This window comes from Chenopodium album, chromosome 14 (assembly GCF_948465745.1).
Source record: "Chenopodium album chromosome 14, dcCheAlbu1.1, whole genome shotgun sequence".
In the NCBI taxonomy this organism is placed as follows: Eukaryota; Viridiplantae; Streptophyta; class Magnoliopsida; order Caryophyllales; family Amaranthaceae; genus Chenopodium; species Chenopodium album.
In genome coordinates, this window is record NC_137847.1 from 30,154,653 (window position 1) to 30,161,162 (window position 6,510).

The 6,510-nt window shown below is 37.6% G+C and overlaps 1 long non-coding RNA gene across 1 annotated transcript; it reads right to left on the minus strand.

Annotated features, from left to right (window-relative positions):
- Window positions 1-4,071: 4,071 nt before the first annotated feature.
- On the minus strand, window positions 4,072-5,479 carry LOC145579132 (uncharacterized). The gene is made up of 3 exons (XR_014099037.1): window positions 5,311-5,479; window positions 4,740-4,831; window positions 4,072-4,290 (listed from the first exon to the last, which is right to left on the minus strand). It is a non-coding gene; the product is annotated as an uncharacterized LOC145579132 (long non-coding RNA).
- Window positions 5,480-6,510: the final 1,031 nt, after the last annotated feature.

Sequence of the window (6,510 nt, forward strand, 5' to 3'; positions counted from 1 at the left end):
CGGAGGACGAGTCGGAACGATGAAAAACGCGAACGAGTGCTGAATCGCAACTCTCTCGCCCAAATACACCACATCGTCGTACGTCCCCTGAAAGTAGCGCCGCTAAGCTGTATACTGAACAGCCAGAACAGGAACGTCCAATCCAACCCATGGACGAAAAACAGGCTCAGGATCCTGTAAAAAGAAATCTATGAGACAGGGTCGTACAAAGAAGAGTAAACAAAAATAACAATAATGATTCGTATCGCCAGAAGCGACTCTCACCTAAGTCCGGTAGCAACCACGCCAGGATAACGACCTCCCCAACTAGCGGCAATGGGGAGCCCTCGAGGCAAAGACCTAGCTGGAGACAAGGTCGAAAAGTACTAGTAGAACCAAACCTGTAATAACAAAAAAGAATCAACAAAAGCTAGCTGGCACGGAACAACCAATTCTATTTGAGCAAAACAAGAGTATACCCAGATCCTCCAGAAACTAGAGGGTGACCTCCTCGTCGTAGCTCCAATGGCGACAAGCGAGTCGCAATCCAAGCAGGAAGTCAGCATAGGCCAAGCTAGCCCAGGCAAAAGTCCTTACCCGTCTAAGGCCGCAAAGAGCAAAGAGGTAGTAGAGCAACGCTTGGCTACCCTTGTCAGGGGAGAAACTCCCTGACAAAAGAATCAAGACAAAGATGCGCACCCGCTGCTCTGTGGTGGTCGCATCATCTTGAAAGGCCTCCACTAGCAGAGACCGGCGAATAGATCGGCCGCTTATCCGTACCGACCTAGACTTAGCACGAGCTCGGGTAACGATAGGACCCAGTAGCTCATACACCTCTCGTGAGGAAAGAGTGAGGTCTCTACCAAGAAGAACATCAGTCGACCGGGACTCCAGTCCGGTGATAACAGAGAAGTCGAAGGGAGTGATAGTCATTTCGTCCCAAGGAAAGTGGAACATGTTGGTGGTGTCCCAAAAGAACTCCACCAAAGCCCGAACTAGGAAACGACTCGACTGCAAGGAGAAAAGTGAACGCGTAGTCTAGAACTGGGGGGTCAAGCCGCATGACTCCCAAAGCGTGAGCAGATCCATATTGTTGCGAAAGTAGGTGTCGTACAGATTCCTAACGTCACTATTGCCTGAACCATGGCAACGAACTCGATCGTCGATGATGCCACGTCGTACGCACTCCGAAATGTGAAAAGTGGGCGTGAAGTACAGAGTACATCTGTCCCACTCAGGGAACTGATCAAGACTGGTGGATGTACCCTCGCCTACGTCGATAGGCTCGTCCTCTCGGTGAGCCCCACAAGAGCGTGAGCCGGAACCACGACGTCGAACCATACTAATTATGTTCCAAACATGAAGGAAGTAAATTAAAAGGTTCTATAGTATCTAAGGATCGCCTAGCCGCATAATACTATGTTCGTAAAAAACAGAGTACATAGTACTAAAATAGAGCATCTTTTTGGTTCAAGCAATAACAACATTTTCGAGCAATCAAACAATTTCTTAGAATATTATGGAAAATGTTGTGACAAATTAAGCACAAAAAGCGAGCAAAAACATGAATAACAAGCCACATTTTTTCACGAACTCAAGGTGCCCAACAATGGCAAATTGTTCGTTTCTTCACCAAATTGAGTCAAACAAGTCTCAAAACACTCCCAAGGTGATATACAAGCATATACAAACAAATTCATGGCATAAAATTTGACGAACAAAGGAAATCAAGCAAAAATATTTCGGATTTTTCCGGAAAATTCGCAAATAAACGCATGAAATTAGCCAAGAATAAGGTGAAATTAAGAAAAACTTACATAGATCGGAAAACTTGAGATGAAGAGCGTCGATTTGCAACAAGTTTGAGCAAATTCCATTGAGAAACGAGCAAGAACGAGTGAGTTGAAGCTTTTGAAAACTCGAACAAAAAAATGAAATGAAACGGCGAAATGAAGAAGAAAAGAACTTAAATCCGGAAAAAAGCGATTCTCTCGCAACGCGACAGAATTCTCGCACCGCGATAGGCCTGACGTGTCGCGATAGCACGTGGCGGCACGCGTTGGCTCTCCTTTCTTCAGCGATGCAATTCTTGGGCCCCATAATTAGCTTATGTGGACTTTAATCAGCATTTTGGGTTCCTTGGTATGCCAGTTAGCCCCTATAAGCAAATTGACATGATTAGTAGTCGGCTCGATTACAATCGCAATAAAGTGATCGGCCTGACGACGATCATCTCACTTTACTTAAGTGCCTAAGTATTGGCTCATCACAAGCACCAAGGTATTGGTTCACAAGCAAGCGCAAGCGCTAAAGTACCGGCTCATTACAAATACACCGAGGTACTGGCACGGCAAAATTACAGTAAAGCAAATCCACAGCAAGCATTCAAGCAAAGCATCAACAAATTGAGGATCACAAGGTAATGAGATCTTCGAAGACTTTAGCATAGAAAAGATTTTGGAGACAGCTACAAGAAGCGATCTTCGACGATGTCCTGAAGCAAGGAGGAGATTGTCTATAGCGGCGAGATACTGCGGTGGTGAGGTACTGCCACAAAAATTTAAGATAGCTACAAGTAGCGACCTTCGATGATGTTCCCTAGCTTGTGGAAGATTGTCACAACAAAACGGAAGATAGCTATAAGAAGCAATCTTCCTTGATGTTCCCTAGCTTGTGGAAGATTGTCACCGCAAAACTGAAGATGGCTACAAGCAGCGGTCTTCGGCAATATTCCCTAACTTGTTGAAGGTCGTCACAACAAAAATGTAGCAAACAAAATTGGTTACTTCAGAGACGTGTACTCGACGGTGCAAGATACGCGTTTCTAACTCTTTTATTTGTTTAACTAACGCTAGTTTGCAGGGCTATTGTAGACACCAAATTATGTCTCCTCAAAAACCAAACCCAGTGATGAGTAATTTTCACGTCATTTGATTATCGAACGAAGTGAAATGTGAAAGAGTCTCGTGATTCCTCTGTTTTTATACTTCTTTCTGTTTCGAAAATCTTTCTTTTCATACTCTATTTATGAAAAGTGTCCAGTGTAATTTAATTTCGTCCATGATATGGGTCCAATAACTCTGTAGTTGGATGGGGCTCGAAAAAAGCTTCAACGATATATTTTAAGCCTAATTCCGATGAATAATGAGGAAGTTATGGCCCAAATACTAAATTGGATCTAAAATGAGTTTTATGGACAACCCAATGATCAAGTGGAAGGTCCATTAATTATCATTCCTAAAGTCATTAGGAATTAATTTAATTTTCTAGAATAATCTAGAAGGTTATTTTAAACTACTAAAGAGATTAGGATTAATAATTATTTTTTTTAGAAAAGATAATGAATTTTAGTTGAAATAAAACAATTGTTTTAAAGAGATTTAATAAAACTTTAATGATAAAGTACGGACTCCAAATTACCCAATTATATTGGAAAAAGGACTCCGTGCTGCCTAATTTTATCACGCAGCACCATCGCACTGCGACAGGCCTCTCGTATCGCGACAGTGCCATCGCGTCACGATAGCCCTATCGCGCCGCGATGGAAGTAGTTTTACTTCGATTGGAATTCGATCTTTTTTGATCGACAAGAAAAACGCTTTGGGCAACGGAAAATTTCGTCGCCCAATCCTTTGTGCAACAAATATCAACTGTCGTAGGGTCGTTGCTTTATCCTCGACGCCCATGCTATTTTTGGCGACAAACGAATAGTTCGTTGCCCATGCCATTGATTGTGCGTCGACTTATTCCATTGCACATGGTGGTATTTTGGGCCACGACAGTAGAAGTCGTCGCCCATGGATGCTATTTTATGCAACGAGATATCAACATTTGTCGCCCAAAACTTTGTGTTAGTTATTAAAAAAATAGTTTTAATACAATGTTTTTATTTTAATTTTTTTATTATTGTCACGTATTTCTTGTAAAATAAAAATTTACTCATATTTTGTATACCATAACTTGATCCACCCACACTTTAATTATTTAGCTAGGGAGACTTTTGAAAAGAAAGTTATAGTATACTTAGAATTAATTATAGAGTATAATAAAGGTTATCATTCATTGGAAAAATAATATATCCATACTCACCAATAAAAAAATGTAGTACATATATTTACAGTAAGCAACCTTCTACATCACATAATATTGGAAAATGGAAAACCTCTAATACAAGTGTTGTGACAATCTAATTACTAACTATAAGAGAAAATTACATGAAACCACATGATGAAAAGGTTTTAAGGACAAAGTTGAGTTGCTAATTGGAGGAGACTACGTCACCATGGATCTGAATTTGAATCTGATAAGAGTCTGCAAGAGTTAAAAAGAGCTAACCATTAGTTTGGACTATAAAAAAAAATAAAAAAAAAAGTTTTACCAATACAACATACCACAATTCAGCTGAAACCAATTGTATTCATTCATACACAAAAAATGAAAACTGATAGTTTAGCAAAATCAACTACAACTGTGTAAAGATATTTGTTAGATTTCCGAAAAATTCCTCAAATTAGAGTGTATACCATTGATCAATATATAAAGAGATACAAGACTAGTCCTCATCACCATAGGAGTTCTAGAAAGATAAAGATACAAAATATACAAATATATCCGCCAAATATTATCTAACAATAATATCTAACAATATTGTCCAATATATAAATTAGTGTTGACAATTATACTAATTTACTATTAAAAATCTTAATTATGAAAGTCAAACAACATATTATTCAACAATGGTAAACTAATAAGTAACTTACCCAGTTACCTAATATGTAGAATTTTAAGAGATTTCTTCGATCTAAAATATCCATAACAATTCATTGTTGTGAACCTAACCTGCACGGCTGCACTGTTTATATACAAATAATTAGCAATAAACATTATTGAAGATCAAAATCTAAAACTCATTAACAACAATACCCAATAAACTAAAAGAAAATCAAGCTTTAACATTGTAAGTCTAAAAAATAGTACTCCGTAATTAATAAAAAAAAATACCATAGTTGACCAAATAATTATACACTCTAATGGTACAAATTTACTAATGTTATTTCCTACGACCAAAAAAGATAAATTGAACGAAATCAATATTATTGCGTAAAAAATAAAATTATCAAATCACAAATATTTCACAACAAATACAATAAAGAGAATAATTTGCAGAAAAAAGGCTTAGAGAAGCTACGTACATACAGTTCTTCGAATTGAAAAACCTTTAATGGTTGAAAAATCCAATTGTAAGAAAATTAATAACAAAAATATTAGAATATTAAATCAAATTAGTCATATAATTAACAAAATTGATAGGAGTAAGAACAAAATAGTTACCTTACTAGTCACAACGATGGTTAGCGATCAAATGAACAACTCTATGAAACCTTTGACATCTTCGGTGAATTTTCTTTGGCAGATTGAAAATTCAAGGTTGAAGAGAGAGAAAGAGTGAGAGAAAGGGGGTAGGGGGGCGGAGGGAGAGATAATAGTGAGGGACGGTAAAAATAATTTGCAAATTGCATTTCCTAGGGTTATGACTGGGCAACAAAGAGAAAAGTCGTAGGCTCGTAGCCCAAAGGTCGTGTTGTGCGACGAGTGATGAAGATCGTTGCCTATAATTTAATTTAGGGCAACAATTTTAATCTTGTCGCACAAACGGTTCACAATGTGCAACAAAATGAAGATTTGTTGCCCTTGATAAACTCATCCGTCGCCCAAAACAGTTTTTCTTGTATATGATCATTTTCGGATGTTTATCTCTATAAATAGGGTCGTATTTCCCCGTTTTCCAATGATCAACAATAATCTTTCTATTTTATCTCTCAAAGCTAGAAGATTATTCTTTCTCCCTCTTTCTAAGACTTACCTTTTAAAAATACAACATTCCTCCATCACGAGACTTAGACACACCTAACCAAGCTCGAAGTTGCCTTCGCCCTAGACGTGAAAGGTTGATGATTTCTGAGGGTTTGGTCCCAAATCTTATTTCAATTCTTTGATTAGATTTACAGTTTTATATTTTCCTTGAAGTTACTAACATGTGTATTGTTTTGATAGAAAGAGGTACGAGGTTTCAAAGTGAGTAATTTCATTGCTCTATTTCTTTAGAAATCATGATTAGCTTATTATTTTAATTCCTAGTATCATGTTAGGATATCTTTATGATTCCTAGTATCATGTTTAGGGTAATAACTAATATTTCTAATATCATGCATGTTTCTGGTATCATGCTTAGGTTGCTTCCAATTTTCTTCTATCGTGTTAGTATCATGTTAAGGTTAAAGGTTTGATTTTTATTGTTTAGAGACATGCTAGAATTTGTTATTAATCTTGTTAGTATCATGCCTAGGATCTTGCTAATATTATGCTTTGATGAGATTGATATTTGATGAGTGGCAATTATGCCACGATTTAGTGCTCATTTTACAGGTTTTTCCTCCCACTTGTAGCTTGTTTTCCCCCTTTTTTGTTCTTCTTTTCTTTGTTTGCCTTTCTCCTTGTTTTCTTTGTTTTCGTTTTGTAGGAATCAAGGCA